The sequence below is a fragment of the Aulostomus chinensis genome, chromosome 1, assembly GCF_037954235.1.
Source record: "Aulostomus chinensis isolate RoL2024-O1b breed Wild chromosome 1, RoL_Achi_v1.0, whole genome shotgun sequence".
Taxonomy (NCBI): Eukaryota; Metazoa; Chordata; class Actinopteri; order Syngnathiformes; family Aulostomidae; genus Aulostomus; species Aulostomus chinensis.
The window spans coordinates 26,520,973-26,540,172 of NC_141320.1; the positions used below are offsets into that span (position 1 = coordinate 26,520,973).

Genomic DNA, 19,200 nt, shown 5'->3' on the forward strand with positions numbered 1-19,200 from the left:
TAGCATCATCTTGAGTTCATTAGCAATTCTTCCGACATCACTGTCGCAATATTTTGAGGTTCGTAGCAACTTTTTCTACATTACTGTCGCATTTTGTTGAGGTTCGTAGCAACTGTTACTACATGACTGTCAGCATCACTTTGAGGTTTTTCGAAACGTTTACTCCATTACTTTTAGCATCATTTTGAGATCATTACCAATTCTTCTGACATCACTGTCGCATTTTTTTGAGATCTTTAGCAATTCTTCTGACATCACTTTTGCATTATTTTGAGGTTCGTCGCAACTCTTAGTACATGACTGTCAGCATCACTTTGAGGATATTCGAAACGTTCACTCCATTACTGTTAGCATCATTTTGAGGTCATTACCAATTCTTCTGACATCACTGTCGCATCATTTTGAGATCTTGAGCAATTATTCCGACATCACTGTCGCATTATTTTGAGGTTCGTAGCTACTCTTACTACATGACTGCTAGCATCACTTTGAGGTTGTTCGAACCACTTACTACATTACTGTAAGCATCACTGACTTGATTAGAAACTATCACTACATGACTGTTAGCATCATTTTAAGTTCATTAGCAATTCTTACTACATCACTGTCGCAATATTTTGAGGTATGTAGCAACTTTTACGACATTACTGTCGCATTATTTTGAGGTTCGTAGCAACTCTTACTACATGACTGTCAGCATCACTTTGAGGTTATTCGAAACAGTTACTACATTACTGTAAGCATCACTGAGTTGATTAGCAACTATCACTACATTACTGTTAGCATCATTTTGAGCTCATTAGCAATTCTTCCGACATCACTGTCGCAATATTTTGAGGTTCGTAGCAACTTTTACTACATAACTGTCGCATTATTTTGAGTTTCGTAGCAACTCTTCGTACATGACTGTCAGCATCACTTTGAGGTTATTCGAAACACTTACTACATTACTGTTAGCATCATTTTGAGTTCATTAGCAATTCTTCCGACATCACTGTCGCAATATTTTGAGGTTCGTAGCAATTCTTACTAAATCACTGTCGCATCATTTTTAGATCTTTAGCAATTCTTCCGACATCACTGTCGCAATATTTTGAGGTTCGTAGCAACTTTTACTACATTACTGTCGCATTATTTTGAGGTTCGTCGCAACTCTTAGTACATGACTGTCAGCATCACTTTGAGGATATTCGAAACGTTCACTCCATTACTGTTAGCATCATTTTGACATCATTACCAATTCTTCTGACATCACTGTCGCATCATTTTGAGATCTTGAGCAATTATTCTGACATCACTGTCGCATTATTCTGAGGTTCGTAGCTACTCTTACTACATGACTGCTCGCATCACTTTGAGGTTGTTCGAACCACTTACTACATTACTGTAAGCATCACTGACTTGATTAGCAACTATCACTACATTACTTTAGCATCATTTTAAGTTCATTAGCAATTCTTACTACATCACTGTCACAATATTTTGAGGTATGTAGCAACTTTTACGACATTACTGTCGCATTATTTTGAGGTTCGTAGCAACTCTTACTACATGACTGTCAGCATCACTTTGAGGTTATTCGAAACACTTACTACATTACTGTAAGCATCACTGAGTTGATTAGCAACTATCACTACATTACTGTTAGCATCATTTTGAGTTCATTAGCAATTCTTCCGACATCACTGTCGCAATATTTTGAGGTTCGTAGCAACTTTTACTACATAACTGTCGCATTATTTTGAGTTTCGTAGCAACTGTTCGTACATGACTGTCAGCATCACTTTGAGGTTATTCGAAACACTTACTACATTACTGTAAGCATCACTGAGTTGATTAGCAACTATCACTACATTACTGTTAGCATCATTTTTAGATCTTTAGCAATTCTTCTGACATCACTGTCGCATTATTTTGAGGTTCGTAGCAACTCTTACTAAATGACTGTCAGCATCACTTTGAGGTTGTTCGAAACACTTACTACATTACTGTAATCATCACTTAGTTTCTTAGCAACTATCACTACATTACTGTTAGCATCATCTTGAGTTCATTAGCAATTCTTCCGACATCACTGTCGCAATATTTTGAGGTTCGTAGCAACTCTTGATATCACTGTACTCGACATCACTGTCGCATTAAATTGAGTTCATTAGCAACTCTTACTAAATGCTACGAAATGCTACTAAAGTGTACTCGACAACTCGACATCACTGTAGCATTACCTTGAGTTCATTAGCAACTCTTACTAAATTACTGTCAGCATCACATTGAGGTTGTTCGAAACTCTTACTACATTACTTTAAGCATCACTGAGTTTCTTTGCAACTATCACTACATTACTGTTAGCATCATCTTGAGTTCATTAGCAATTCTTCCGACATCACTGTCGCAATAGTTTGAGGTTCGTAGCAACTTTTACTACATTACTGTCGCATTATTTTGAGGTTCGTTGCAACACTTACTACATGACTGTTAACATCACTTTGAGATTATTCGAAAGTTTCACTCCACTACTGTTATCATCATTTTGAGTTCATTAGCAATTCTTACTACATCACTGTCGCATCATTTTGACATCATTAGCAATTCTTCCGACATCACTGTCACATTATTTTGAGGTTCGTAGCAACTGTTACTACATTACTGTCAGCATCACTTTGAGTTTATTAGCAACTATCACTACATTACTGTTAGCATCATTTTTAGTTGTTGAGCAATTCTCACGAAATCACTGCAGCACTGAACTGAGTTTATTAGCAACTCTTACTAAATGACTGTCAGCATCACTTTGAGGTTGTTCGAAACTCTCACTACATTACTATTAGCATCATCTTGAGTTCATTAGCAATTCTTCCGACATCACTGTCGCAATATTTTGAGGTTCGTAGCAACTTTTACTACATTACTGTCGCATTATTTTGAGGTTCCTAGCAACTCTTACTACATTACTGTCAGCATCACTTTGAGGTTATTCGAAACACTTACTACATTGCTGTAAGCATCACTGAGTTGATTAGCAACTATCACTACATTACTGTTAGCATCATTTTGAGTTCATTAGCATTTCTTCTGACATCACTGTCGCAATATTTTGAGGTTCGTAGCAACTTTTACTACATTACTGTCGCATTATTTTGAGGTTCGTAGCAACTCTTACTACATTACTGTCAGCATCACTTTGAGGTTATTCGAAAGTTTCACTCCATTACTGTTAGCATCATTTTGAGTTCATTAGCCATTCTTTCTACATCACTGTCGCATCATTTTGAGATCATGAGCAATTCTTCCGACATCACTGTCGCAATATTTTGAGGTTCGTAGCAACTCTTACTACATTATTGTTGCATTATTTTAAGGTTCGTAGCAACTCTTACGACATTACTGTCAGCATCACTTTGAGTTTATAAGCAACTATCACTACATTACTGTTAGCATCATTTTTAGTTGTTGAGCAATTCTCACGACATCACTGTAGCACTAAATTGAGTTCATTTGCAACTCTTACTAAATTACTGTCAGCATCACTTTGAGGTTGTTCGAAACTCTTACTACATTACTTTAAGCATCACTGAGTTTCTTAGCAACTATCACTACATTACTGTTAGCATCATCTTGAGTTCATTCGCAATTCTTCTGACATCACTGTCGCAATATTTTGAGGTTCGTAGCAAGTTTTACTACATTACTGTCCCATCACTTTGAGGTTCGTAGCAACACTTACGACATGACTGTCAGCATCACTTTGAGGTTATTCGAAAGTTTCACTCCATGACTGTTAGCATCATCTTGAGTTCATTAGCAATTCTTACTACATCACTGTCGCATCATTTTGAGATCATTAGCAATTCTTCCGACATGACTGTCGCAATATTTTGAGGTTCGTAGCAACTCTTACTACATGACTGTCAGCATCACTTTCAGGTTGTTCGAAACACTTACTACATTACTGTAATCATCACTTAGTTTCTTAGCAACTATCACTACATTACTGTTAGCATCATCTTGAGTTCATTAGCAATTCTTCCGACATCACTGTCGCAATATTTTGAGGTTCGTAGCAACTCTTGACATCACTGTACTCGACATCACTGTCGCATTAAATTGAGTTCATTAGCAACTCTTACTAAATGCTACGAAATGCTACTAAAGTGTACTCGACAACTCGACATCACTGTAGCATTACCTTGAGTTCATTAGCAACTCTTACTAAATTACTGTCAGCATCACATTGAGGTTGTTCGAAACTCTTACTACATTACTTTAAGCATCACTGAGTTTCTTTGCAACTATCACTACATTACTGTTAGCATCATCTTGAGTTCATTAGCAATTCTTCCGACATCACTGTCGCAATAGTTTGAGGTTCGTAGCAACTTTTACTACATTACTGTCGCATTATTTTGAGGTTCGTTGCAACACTTGCTACATGACTGTTAACATCACTGAGATTATTCGAAAGTTTCACTCCATTACTGTTATCATCATTTTGAGTTCATTAGCAATTCTTACTACATCACTGTCGCATCATTTTGACATCATTAGCAATTCTTCCGACATCACTGTCACATTATTTTGAGGTTCGTAGCAACTCTTACTACATTACTGTAAGCATCACTGAGTTTCTTAGCAACTATCACTACATTACTGTTAGCATCATCTTGAGTTCATTAGCAATTCTTCCGACATCACTGTCGCAATATTTTGAGGTTCGTAGCAACTTTTACTACATTACTGTCGCATTATTTTTAGGTTCGTTGCAACACTTGCTACATGACTGTTAACATCACTTTCAGGTTATTCGAAAGGTTCACTCCATTACTGTTATCATCATTTTGAGTTCATTAGCAATTCTTACTACATCACTGTCGCATCATTTTGACATCATTAGCAATTCTTCCGACATCACTGTCACATTATTTTGAGGTTCGTAGCAACTCTTACTAAATGACTGTCAGCATCACTTTGAGGTTGTTCGAAACTCTCACTACATTACTATTAGCATCATCTTGAGTTCATTAGCAATTCTTCCGACATCACTGTCGCAATATTTTGAGGTTCGTAGCAACTTTTACTACATGACTGACAGCATTATTTTGAGGTTCCTAGCAACTCTTACTACATTACTGTCAGCATCACTTTGAGGTTGTTCGAAACTCTTACTACATTACTGTAAGCATCACTGAGTTGATTAGCAACTATCACTACATTATTGTTAGCATCATCTTGAGTTCATTAGCAATTCTTCCGACATCACTGTCGCAATATTTTGAGGTTCGTAGCAACTTTTACTACATGACTGACAGCATTATTTTGAGGTTCCTAGCAACTCTTACTACATTACTGTCAGCATCAATTTGAGGTTGTTCGAAACTCTTACTACATTACTGTAAGCATCACTGAGTTTCATAGCAACTATCACTACATTATTGTTAGCATCATCTTGAGTTCATTAGCAATTCTTCCGACATCACTGTCGCAATATTTTGAGGTTCGTAGCAACTCTTACTACATGACTGTCAGCATAACTTTGAGGTTATTCGAAACACTTACTACATTACTGTAAGCATCACTGAGTTGATTAGCAACTATCACTACATTACTGTTAGCATCATTTTGAGTTCATTAGCAATTCTTACTACATCACTGTCGCATCATTTTGAGTTCATGAGCAATTCTTCCGACATCACTGTCGCAATATTTTGAGGTTCGTAGCAACTCTTACTACATTATTGTTGCATTATTTTAAGGTTCGTAGCAACTCTTACTACATTACTGTCAGCATCACTTTGAGTTTATTAGCAACTATCACTACATTACTGTTAGCATCATTTTGGGTTGTTGAGCAATTCTCACGACATCACTGTAGAATTAAATTGAATTCATTCGCAACTCTTACTAAATGACTGTCAGCATCACTTTGAGGTTTTTCGAAACTCTTACTACATTACTGTAAGCATCACTGAGTTTCTTAACAACTATAACTACATTACTGTTAGCATCATCTTGAGTTCATGAGCAATTCTTCCGACATCACTGTCGCAATATTTTGAGGTTCGTAGCAACTCTTACGACATTATTGTTGCATTATTTTAAGGTTCGTAGCAACTCTTACTACATTACTGTCAGCATCACTTTGAGTTTATAAGCAACTATCACTACATTACCGTTAGCATCATTTTGGGTTGTTGAGCAATTCTCACGACATCACTGTAGCATTAAATTGAGTTCATTTAGCAACTCTTACTAAATGACTGTCAGCATCACTTTGAGGTTTTTCGAAACTCTTACTACATTACTTTAAGCATCACTGAGTTTCTTAGCAACTATCACTCCATTACTGTTAGCATCATTTTGAGTTCATTAGCAATTCTTGCTACATCACTGTCGCATCATTTTGAGATCATGAGCAATTCTTCCGACATCACTGTCGCAATATTTTGAGGTTTGTAGCAACTCTTACTACATTACTGTCAGCATCACTTTGAGTTTATTAGCAACTATCACTACATTACTGTTAGCATCATTTTGAGTTGTTGAGCGATTCTCACGACATCACTGTAGCATTAAATTGAGTTCATTAGCAACTCTTACTAAATGACTGTCAGCATCACTTTAAGGTTGTTCGAAACTCTTACTACATTACTGTAAGCATCACTGAGTTTCTTTGCAACTATCACTACATTATTGTTAGCATCATCTTGAGTTCATTAGCAATTCTTCCGACATCACTTTCGCAATATTTTGAGGTTCGTAGCAACTCTTACTACATTACTGTCGCATTATTTTGAGGTTCGGAGCAACTCCTACTCCATGACTGTCAACATCACTTTGAGGTTATTTGAAAATTTCACTCCATTACTGTTAGCATCATTTTGAGTTCATGAGCAATTCTTCCGACATCACTGTCGCAATATTTTGAGGTTCGTAGCAACTCTTACTACATTATTGTTGCATTATTTTAAGGTTCGTAGCAACTCTTAGTGCAAGACTGTCAGCATCACTTTGAGGTTATTCAAAACGTTCACTCCATTACTGTTCGCATCATTTTGAGTTCATGAGCAATTCTTTCTGAATCACTGTCGCATCATTTTGAGATCTTTAGCAATTCTTCTGACATCACTGTCGCAATATTTTCAGGTTCGTAGCGACTTTTACTACATTACTGTCGCATTATATTGAGGTTCCTTGCAACTCTTACTACATGACTGTCAGCATCACTTTGAGGTTATTCGAAACTCTGACTACATTACTGTCAGCATCACTGACTTGATTAGCAACTATCACTACATTACTGTTAGCATCATTTTGAGTTCATTAGCATTTCTTGCGAAATCACTGTCGCAATATTTTGAGGTTCTTAGCAACTTTTACAACATTACCGTCGCATTATTTTGAGGTTCGTAGCAACTCTTACTACATTATTGTTGCATTATTTTAAGGTTCGTAGCAACTCTTACTACATGACTGTCAGCATCACTTTGAGGTTATTCGAAACACTTACTACATTACTGTAAGCATCACTGAGTTGATTAGCAACTATCACTACATTACTGTTAGCATCATTTTGAGTTCATTAGCAATTCTTCCGACATCAGTGTCGCAATATTTTGAGGTTCGTAGCAACTTTTACTACATTACTGTCGCATTATTTTGAGGTTCGTAGCAACACTTACATGACTGTAAGCATCACTTTGAGGTTATTCAAAACGTTCACTCCATTACTGTTAGCATCATTTTTTAGTTCATTAGCAATTCTCACGACATCACTGTAGCATTAAATTGAGTTCATTAGCAACTCTTACTAAATGACTGTCAGCATCACTTTTAGGTTGTTCGAAACTCTTACTACATTACTGTAAGCATCACTGAGTTTCTTAGCAACTATCACTACATTACTGTTAGCATCATCTTGAGTTCATTAGCAATTCTTCCGACATCACTGTCGAAATATTTTGAGGTTTGTAGCAACTTTTACTACATTACTGTGCATTATTTTGAGGTTCGTAGCAACTCTTAGTACATGACTGTCAGCATCACTTTGAGGTTATTCGAAAGTTTCACTCCATTACTGTTAGCATCATTTTGAGTTCATGAGCAATTCTTTCTGACATCACTGTCGCAATATTTTCAGGTTCGTTGCGACTTTTACGACATTACTGTCGCATTATATTGAGGTTCCTAGCAACTCTTACTACATGATTTTCAGCATCACTTTGAGGTTATTCGAAACTCTGACTACATTACTGTAAGCATCACTGACTTGATTAGCAACTATCACTACATTACTGTTAGCATCTTTTTGAGTTCATTAGCATTTCTTGCGAAATCACTGACGCAATATTTTGAGGTTCGTAGCAACTTTTACTACATTACCGTCGCATTATTTTGAGGTTCGGAGCAACTCTTACTACATTATTGTTGCATTATTTTAAGGTTCGTAACAACTCTTACTACATGACTGTCAGCATCACTTTGAGTTTATTAGCAACTATCACTACATTACTGTTAGCATCATTTTGAGTTGTTGAGCAATTCTCACGACATCACTGTCGCGTTATATTGAGGTTCGTAGCAACTCTTACTACATGACTGTCAGCATCACTTAGAAGTTATCTGAAACACTTACTACATTACTGTAAGCATCACTGACTTGATTAGCAACTATCACTACATTACAGTTAGCATCATTTTGAGTTCATTAGCAATTCTTCCGACATCACTGTCGCAATATTTTGAGGTTCGTAGCAACTTTTACTACATAACTATCGCAATTTTTTGAGGTTCGTAGTAACTCTTACTACATGACTGTCAGCATCACTTTGAGGTTATTCGAAACACTTACTACATTACTGTAAGCATCACTGAGTTGATTAGCAACTATCACTACATTACTGTTAGCATCATTTTGAGTTCATTAGCAATTCTTCCGACATCACTGTCGCAATATTTTGAGTTTAGTAGCAACTTTTACTACATTACTGTTGCATTATTTTGAGGTTTGTAGCAACTCTTACTACATGACTGTAAGCATCACTTTGAGGTTATTTGAAAGTTTCACTCCATTACTGTTAGCATCATTTTGAGTTCATTAGCAATTCTTACTAAATCACTGTCGCATCATTTTGAGATCTTTAGCAATTCTTCTGACATCACTGTCACATTATTTTGAGGTTCTTAGCAACTCTTCCTACATTATTGTTGTATTATTTAAAGGTTCGTAGCAACTCTTACTACATTACTGTCAGCATCACTTTGACTTCATGAGCAATTCTCACGACATCACTGTAGCATTGAATTGAGTTTATTAGCAACTTTTACTACATGACTGTCAGCATCACTTTGAGGTTTTTCGAAACTCTTACTACATTACTGTAAGCATCACTGAGTTTCTTAGCAACTATCACTACATTACTGTTAGCATCATCTTGAGTTCATTAGCAATTCTTCCGACATCACTGTCGCAATATTTTGAGGTTCGTAGCAACTTTTACTACATTACTGACGCATTATTTTGAGGTTCGTAGCAACTCTTACTACATGACTGTAAGCATCACTTTGAGGTTATTCGAAAGTTTCACTCCATTACTGTTAGCATCATTTTGAGTTCATTAGCAATTCTTCCTACATCACTGTCGCATCATTTTGAGATCATTAGCAATTCTTCCGACATGACTGTCGCAATATTTTGAGGTTCGTAGCAACTCTTACTACATTATTGTTGCATTATTTTAAGGTTCGTAGCAACTCTTACTACATTACTGTCAGCATTACTTTGAGGTTATTCGAAAGTTTCACTCCATTACTGTTAGCATCATCTTGAGTTCATTAGCAATTCTTCCGACATCACTGTTGCAATATTTTGAGGTTCGTTGCAACTTTTACTACATTACTGTCGCATTATTTTGAGGTTCGTAGCAACACTTACTACATGACTGTAAGCATCACTTTGAGGTTATTCGAAAGTTTCTCTCCATTACTGTGAGCATCATTTTGAGTTCATTAGCAATTCTTCCTACATCACTGTCGCATCATTTTGAGATCATTAGCAATACTTCTGACATCACTGTCACATTATTTTGAGGTTCGTAGCAACTCTTACTACATTATTGTTGCATTATTTTAAGGTTCCTAGCAACTCTTACTACATTACTGTCAGCATCACTTTTGAGGTTATTCGAAACTCTTACTACATTACTTTAAACATCACTGAGTTGATTAGCAACTATCAGTACATTATTGTTAGCATCATTTTGAGTTCATTAGCAATTCTTACGACATCACTGTCGCATTATATTGAGGTTCGTAGCAACTCTTCCTACATGACTGTCAGCATCACTTAGAGGTTATTCGAAACACTTACTACATTACTGTAAGCATCACTGACTTGATTAGCAACTATCACTACATTACTGTTAGCATCATTTTGAGTTCATTAGCAATTCTTACTACATCACTGTCGCATCATTTTGAGGTTCGTAGCAACTCTTACTACATTATTGTTGCATTATTTTAAGGTTCGTAGCAACTCTTACTGCATTACTGTCAGCATCACTTTGAGTTTATTAGCAGCTATCACTACATTACTGTTAGCATCATTTTGAGTTGTTGAGATATTCTCATGACATCACTGTAGCATTAAATTGAGTTCATTAGCAACTCTAACTACATGACTGTCAGCATCACTTTGAGGTTGTTCGAAACTCTTACTACATTACTGTAAGCATCACTGAGTTTCTTAGCAACTATCACTACATTACTGTTAGCATCATCTTGAGTTCATTAGCAATTCTTCCGACATCACTGTCGCAATATTTTGAGGTTCGTAGCAACTTTTACTACATTACTGTTGCATTATTTTGAGGTTCGTAGCAACACTTACTATATGACTGTCGCATTATTTTGAGGTTCATAGCAACTCTTACTTCATGACTGTCAGCATCACTTTGAGGTTATCGAAACTTTCACTCCATTACTGTTAGCATCATTTTGAGTTCATTAGCAATTCTTACTACATCACTGTCGGATCATTTTGAGATCATTAGCAATTCTTCTTACATCACTGTCACATTATTTTTAGGTTTGTAGCAACTCTTACTACATTATTTTTGCATTATTTTAAAGTTCTTAGCAACTCTTACTACATTACTGTCAGCATCACTTTGAGTTTTTTAACAACTATCACTACATTACTGTGAGCATCATTTTGAGTTCATGAGCTATTCTCACGACATCACTGTAGCATTGAATTGAGTTCATTAGCAACTCTTACTAAATGACTGTCAGCATCACTTTGAGGTTTTTCGAAACTCTTACTACATTACTGTAAGCATCACTGAGTTTCTTAGCAACTATCACTACATTACTGTTTGCATCATCTTGAGTTCAGTAGCAATTCTTCCGACATCACTGTCGCAATATTTTGAGGTTCGTAGCAACTTTTACTACATTACTGACGCATTATTTTGAGGTTCGTAGCAACTCTTACTACATGACTGTAAGCATCACTTTGAGGTTATTCGAAAGTTTCACTCCATTACTGTTAGCATCATTTTGAGTTCATTAGCAATTCTTCCTACATCACTGTCGCATCATTTTGAGATCATTAGCAATTCTTCCGACATGACTGTCGCAATATTTTGAGGTTCGTAGCAACTCTTACTACATTATTGTTGCATTATTTTAAGGTTCGTAGCAACTCTTACTACATTACTGTCAGCATCACTTTGAGTTTATTAGCAACTATCACTACATTACTGTTAGCATCATTTTGAGTTGTTGAGCAATTCTCACGACATCACTGTAGCACTAAATTGAGTTCACTAGCAACTCTTACTACATGACTGTCAGCATCACTTTGAGGTTATTCGAAAGTTTCACTCCATTACTGTTAGCATCATCTTGAGTTCATTAGCAATTCTTCCGACATCACTGTCGCAATATTTTGAGGTTCGTAGCAACTCTTACTGCATCACTGTCGTAATATTTTGAGGTTCGTAGCAACTCTTAGTACAAGACTGTCAGCATCACTTTGACGTTATTCGAAACGTTCACTCCATTACTGTTAGTATCATTTTGAGTTCATGAGCAATTCTTTCTGAATCACTGTCGCATCATTTTGAGATCATTAACAATTCTTCTGACATCACTGTCGCATTATATTGAGGTTGTTCGAAACACGTACTACATTACTGTAAGCATCACTGAGTTTCTTAGCAACTATCACACATTACTGTTAGCATCATTATGAGGTTAGTAGCAACTCTGACCACATGACTGTAAGCATCATTTTGACTTCATTAGCAATTCTTACTACATCACTGTCGCATCATTTTCAGATCATTAGCAATTCTTCTGACATCACTGTCGCATTATTTTGAGGTTCGTAGAAACTTTTACTACATTACTGTCGCATTATATTGAGTTTCGTAGCAACTCTTACTACATTATTGTTGCATTATTTTAAGGTTCGTAGCAACTCTTACTACATTACTGTCAGCATCAATGAGTTTCTTAGCAACTATCACTGCATTACTGTTCGCATCATCTGTAGTTCATTAGCAATTCTTCCGACATCACTGTTGCAATATTTTTAGGTTCGTAGCAACTCTTAGGACATGACTGTCAGCATCACTTTGAGGTTATTCGAAACGTTCACTCCATTACTGTTAGCATCATTTTGAGTTCATTTGCAATTCTTACTAAATCACTGTCGCATCATTTTGAGATCTTTAGCAATTCTTCTGACATCACTGTCGCATTATTTTGAGGTTCGTAGCAATTCTTACTACATTATTGTTGCATTATTTTAAGGTTCGTAGCAACTCTTACTACACGACTGTCAGCATCACTTTGAGGTTGTTCAAAACACTTACTACATTACTGTAAGCATCACTGAGTTAATTAGCAACTATCACTACATTACTGTTAGCATCATTTTGAGTTCATTAGCAATTCTTACGACATCACTGTCCCATCAGTTTGAGATCATTTCCAATTCTTCTGACATCACTGTCACATTATTTTGTGGTGAGAAGCAACTGTCACTACATGATTGTCAGCATCACTTTGAGGTTGTTCGAAACACTTACTACATTTCTGCAAGCATCACTGAGTTGATTAGCAACTATCACTACATTACTGTTAGCATCATTTTTAGGTTCGTAGCAACTCTTACGACATTACTGTCAGCATCACTTTGAGGTTGTTCGAAACACTTACTACATTACTGTTAGCATCACTGAGTTGATTAGCAACTATCACTACATTACTGTTAGCATCATTTTAAGTTTATTACCAATTCTCACGACATCACTGTAGCATTAAATTGAGGTCAGTAGCAACTCTTACTACATGACTATCAGGATCACTTTGAAGTTGTTCGAAACTCTTACTACATTACTGTCAGCATCACTTTGAGTTCATTAGCAACTTTCACTACATTACTGTTAGCATCACTATGAGGTTAGTAGCAACTCTTACTACATGACTGTCAGCATCACTTTGAGGTTTTTCGAAACACTTACTACATCACTGTCAGCATCAATGAGTTGATTAGCAACTGTCACTACATTACTGTTAGTATCATTTTGAGTTCATTAGCAATTCTTCCGACATCACTGTATTATTATTTTGTGGTAAGTAGCAACTCTTACTACACGACTGTCAGCATCACCTTGAGGTTGTTCGAAACATTTACTACATTTCTGTAAACATCACTGAGTTTATAGCAACTATCACTACATTACTGTTTGCATCATTTTGAGTTCATTAGCAATTCTTACGACATCACTTTTAGCATCATTTTGAGTTCATTAGCAATTCTCACTCCATTACTGTCGCATCATTTTGAGTTTATTAGCAACTCTTACGACATGACTGTTAGCATCACTTTGAGGTTGTTCGAAACACTTACTACATTACTGTAAGCATCATTTTGAGATCATTAGCAACTATCACTACATTACTGTTAGCATCATTTTGAGTTTATTAGCAATTCTTACTCCATCACTGTCGCATCAGTTTGAGATCTTTAGCAATTCTTCTAACATCACTGTTGCATTATGTTAAGGTTCGTAGCAACTCTTACGACATGACTGTCAGCATCACTTTGAGGTTGTTCGAAACTTTCACTACATTACTTTTAGCATCACTTTGAGATCATTAGCAACTATCACTACATTACTCTTAGCATCATTTTGAGTTCATTAGCAATTCTTACTCCATCACTGTCTCATCATTTTGAGATCATTAGCAATTCTTACGACATCACTGTCGCATCATTTTGAGATCATTAGCAATTCTTACTACATCACTGTCGCATCATTTTGAGGTGAGTTTCAACTCTTCCTACATTACTGTTAGCATAATTTTGAGTTTATTAGCAACTCTTACTACATGACTGTTAGCATCACTTTGAGGTTGTTCGAAACACTTACTACATTACTGTCAGCATCACTTTGAGATCATTAGCAACTATCACTAGATTACTGTTAGCATCATTTTGAGTTTATCAGCAATTCTTACTCCATCACTGTCGCATCATTTTGAGCTTCGTAGCAACTCTTTCTACATGATTGTCAGCATTACTTTGAGGTTGTTCGAAACACTTACTGCCTGACTGTCAGCATCACTTTGAGTTTATTCGCAACTATCACTACATTCCTGTTAGCATCATTTTGAGTTCATTAGCAATTCTTTTGACATCACTGTAGCATCATTTTGAGATCATTAGCAATTCTTCCAACATTACTTTCGCATTATTTTGCGTTCATTAGCAATTCCTGCGACATCACTGTAGCATTATTTTGAGGGTAGTAGCAACTCTTTCTACATGACTTTCAGCGTCATTTGAAATTGTTCGAAACACTTACTACATTACTGTAAGCCTCACTGAGTTTATTAGCAACCATCACTACATCACTGTCGCATCATTTTGAGATCATTGGCAATGTTTCCAACATCACTGTCGCATTATTTTGAGGTTCGAAGCAACTCTTACTACATGACTGTCAGCATTATTTTGAGGTTATTCGAAACTTTCACTACATTACTGTTAGCATCACTGAGTTTATTAGCAACTATCACTACATTACTGTTAGCATCATTTTGAGTTCATTAGGAATTCTTCCGACATCACTGTCGCATTATTTTGAGGTTCGTAGCAACTCTTAGTACATGACTGTCAGCATCACTTTGAGGTTATTCGAAACTTTCACTACATTTCTGCTCGCATCATTTTGAGTTCATTAGCAATTCTTACTACATCACTGTAGCATCATTTTGAGGTTATTAGCAACTCTTCCTCCATTACTGTTAGCATCATTTTGAGATCATTAGCAATTCTTCCGACATCATTGTAGCATTATTTTGAGGTTATTAGCAACTCTTCCTCCATTACTGTTAGCATCATTTTGAGATCATTAGCAATTCTTCCGACATCACTGTAGCATTATTTTGAGGTTTTGAGGTACCTTTGTTTGTAACCGATCTGCTGACCAGCGAGACGCCACCACGCACGGCTGTCGGCTCCGTAAAGGAGGGAGAGGAAGTGGAAAGGACGGAGAAGGGTCGGACCAGGTCTATTTCTAGTTGACCACTCACTATCGTCTGCCACACTGCCCCTCATGGTGGGGAGTGTAGCGCTATCCTGCCACAGTACATTTGTTTCATTCTTTTGCTCTTGCACTTTAATTAAAATGGACTTGACTTGAGAATGTTTTGTTTCAAAATATAGATGAATTCCCAGATTTATAGGTAGCATGAGTATGAAGTTGCACTTGCACCCGGTGGGAAAATGTCCTCTGCATTTGACTCTAACTATGTAGGAGCAGTGGTAGCAGTGTCAGCCTGGGGGCTTGGTCAAGATCAATGACAGGAGTAGCAGACAGGTAATATCCATAGCATGCATGTTGTTTTAGAGGAGTAAGGGTACACTGTTGGTCTCTCACCTGATGCGCTGTCATCAGCACAAATGATCTGTTCCTAAACATCAAAATCTACCATCCCCCCTGATTGTTTTTTACAACTGGAGTACTGGTTAACACTTTAGAAAGCCTTCATTCAGAGCTGTGAAGAACCTTGAACCTGATATCCCAGACATCAAAGTGGGCCACTAACTGGCCAGATGAAGCTATGCTAGGCTGCTGTATTCTGAAGAGCTAAAGTAGCAGCTTCTAAGAGGGATGCTAACCTGGATGTGTTCATCTCCTACTTTAATATCAGCGGCCCAACTTGGAGCTCTGACAGCCTCCAGCTTGTTGTTCCTGTTTCTGCTTCAGTCAACAGGGAACTCCAACCTGCAGTAGAATCTTCAACAACAATGGAATAAAAAAGTGAGGAAGAAAAACTAGAATAAACTTACAAAGCTGAGAAATGTTCATGAAGAAGAAAGGCACACGTTATGATTGAGGCCAGAAACTAAAACTCCACACCAAATGTACTTTGACTTGTAGGATAATGAACTTGAATGTGTTGAAACAGCAGATCAATGAATCCACGACCACACAACAAGATGATGACCCCCTACCACAAGATGGCGTCACAGATCCTGACGGTCTGTGCAGGAAACATCAAGCAAAACATTACAACAAAGCTCCTGTTGTTCCCTCCAGGAAAAACTGTGGCTCTGATGAGAAGAAGGATCCCAGCCTCCTCTGAGGATCCATGGCCGCACCATTGGGTAGAAGGACGATGGGGTCGGCACCAGGAGGAACCCTGGTGTCTCCGATGCAGGGAAGATGGAGCAGTGAAGAGGCCACATTGTGGCGTCCTAAAGAGGACATTTGGTGGAGCCTGAGACAGCAAACATCACGCCCCCTTCATCAGAAGAACCACAGCACCAGAAGAAAGAATCCTGGCAGTGACGACAGGGAGGATCAGGGTGACCTCCTCACCACCACCTTTGAACCTTCAAATGAACTTTAAAAAGCTTTAGAGTGGAGAAGGATTTTAAAACATTTCATTGTTTTTTCCTTTCATTCTCATTTGTGCGATTGTCTGATTTATTAGAAATAAACACTGTCTGCTGGGTTTCCATCGACTGTGATTCTCTTTTTGCATGCAAGTTGAAAGTTCTGCCAATAAAAACCACAAGTATTTGAAGACCAAAGGAAGAACCCCCAAAGTCAGGACCCTGAGATCAAAGTGAGAGCTCTGATCTCAGAGGTCTGGGATATTTCCCATCCCATGGCCCTTCAAATAAGAGCCCTGTGTCACTGTCTCAAAGTTTTCAACCGTATTTGTTTGTTAAATTAAAACCAGACGACCACTGTGGTCCTTTTTACACGGTAAGTAAAGCACAGATGCCCTGGTGGACCTGTTGGCACCCTGGACTTTGAATCCAGTGACCTGAGTCCAAGTCTCCATTCCAGCAGGTTTCCTGCAGCCTTCAGCAGAGCTGCCATGTTTCTCTGTAGAGAACTAAGTGATGCTCTCAGCAGGTTGAGGGCACCACCAACACGTGAGGGATGAACCTCTGACTTCCTTCTTGTCAAACAGGAAACTCCTAATACCTCATTTGAGTAAAGTACCTCATATTCCTGACATCCAAGTAGTAGTGAAGTGGAGGAAGAAGGGAGGAGATCTCCAACAGGATCCTTCTTCCCTCTGTCCTCCTTGATCTCATGGATCACCACAGTCAAGGGGAGACCCAAGCTCCCGGATGGATCTGGCACTCAGGAACTGCTGAGTTTTCCAGTGGACTTTGTTCCATCCATGGTTCAGGAACAGGACTCCTCTTGGTTAACCTGGTATCTTTCCACCCAACTGTGGGTTCTTGGAGAATTTTTCATGTCATGTCAAGAAATCAGGCTGGCGGGTTTTTCAATGAGAGAAATTCTGGTAACTTAATTAAGTGGCATGTTTGTTGAAGCAGTAATTAACTGATAAATTAAGGAAGGCCTGGCCAGTCTTTGCTCCCAGGTCATACGATGGAGTTAGAAAGTCCTGAATCAATCTGGAGTTCCATGATTTCCTTGTGGTTCATGATCCTTTTGCCAATGTAGTCTGGAACAAGAGCAAGATGAACCTCCAAATATCAACAGGTTGATTGCAGGCGATGTCAAGTGGTATTCAGAGGAACCTCCTCTTTGTGTTTGGTTCCATGGTGGAATGGTGAGCCCTCTGGACTCTGGATCAGTGATCAGAGTTCAAGTCTCAGAAGGACCTTCCTGTCTGGAAGGTGTCCCATGAAACAAACTGATCAAAAGATGCAATGTGGTTCTAATGTTCTGGTTCATTTCTTGTCCTTTAGAAAAATGAAAATCATTTCTTCCTGCCATGAACTCAGACTGTGTGTTTAATGTTAACAATAAATGTAACAACTCAGGAGCCAGTAGCTCCTGTGGAAAAAATTCTACTTTGTCAGTGAATTAATTAAGTCTGCAACTGTCAGTGTCTGTCAGGATGGCCGAGCGGTCTAAGGCGCTGCGTTCAGGTCGCAGTCTCTCCTGGAGGCGTGGGTTCAAATCCCACTTCTGACAAAGGACATTTTCTCCACATTCCTATGCATCCACAGTGGTAAATTCCAAACCCAGTTGAAGCTGCTCTCCACTGATGGGAGTGAGTGGTTGAACTGGCAGCAGAGGAGGCAAAGGAGCTTCCCTGTGACGTCCCAACATCGCCTGGTTTCCTCCAACATGGAGCAGCCACCAAAATCTAACTTCAATGTTGGATCAAAGTCTGCTGAAGGAATGTGTTTTCTTTCAATTCACATTTTGTCCATTAACTTCATCATCAGAGTCTCCATCTCATCACATGACTAAAGTCTGGGTTCTGTGTTGGTGGTAAAATATCCTTCCATGCCCCTCACTAGTTTGCACACAGAAAAGCATATTTGACTGGTTTCAGATCTCTTAGCTTGTTCTCTCTCTTAAACCTGCTGAGGCAGCTTTCATTGTGTGATTCATTTTAAAATATAAATATGGAACAGAACCATTGGAATCAGATGTCAGGACATTTGAAGGAATGTCAATCTCCTGTTGAAATGTTGCAGTGTGCAGCTGAGGCTCTCTGGCAGTGGCACCAGGAGCCACAATGGCAGAACCTGGACCCTCCTGGAGGAGAACCACAGGTGAGGGCCTTCTTGGCTCCAGATTGATGGAAATCAAGTGTCTGAGGCTGTTAGCAGCCATGAAGTTGATCTGGTTGGCACTGGTATTTGTTCTTGCTGCAGCTCAGGAGTGATTCAGGAGAAGAGGT

General features: G+C 38.0%; 1 non-coding gene across 1 annotated transcript; it reads left to right on the top strand.

Moving 5' to 3' along the window:
- Window positions 1-18,399: 18,399 nt before the first annotated feature.
- trnal-cag (transfer RNA leucine (anticodon CAG)) lies at window positions 18,400-18,482 on the top strand. The gene has a single exon. It is a non-coding gene; the product is annotated as a tRNA-Leu (tRNA).
- The last annotated feature ends 718 nt before the right edge of the window (window positions 18,483-19,200 follow it).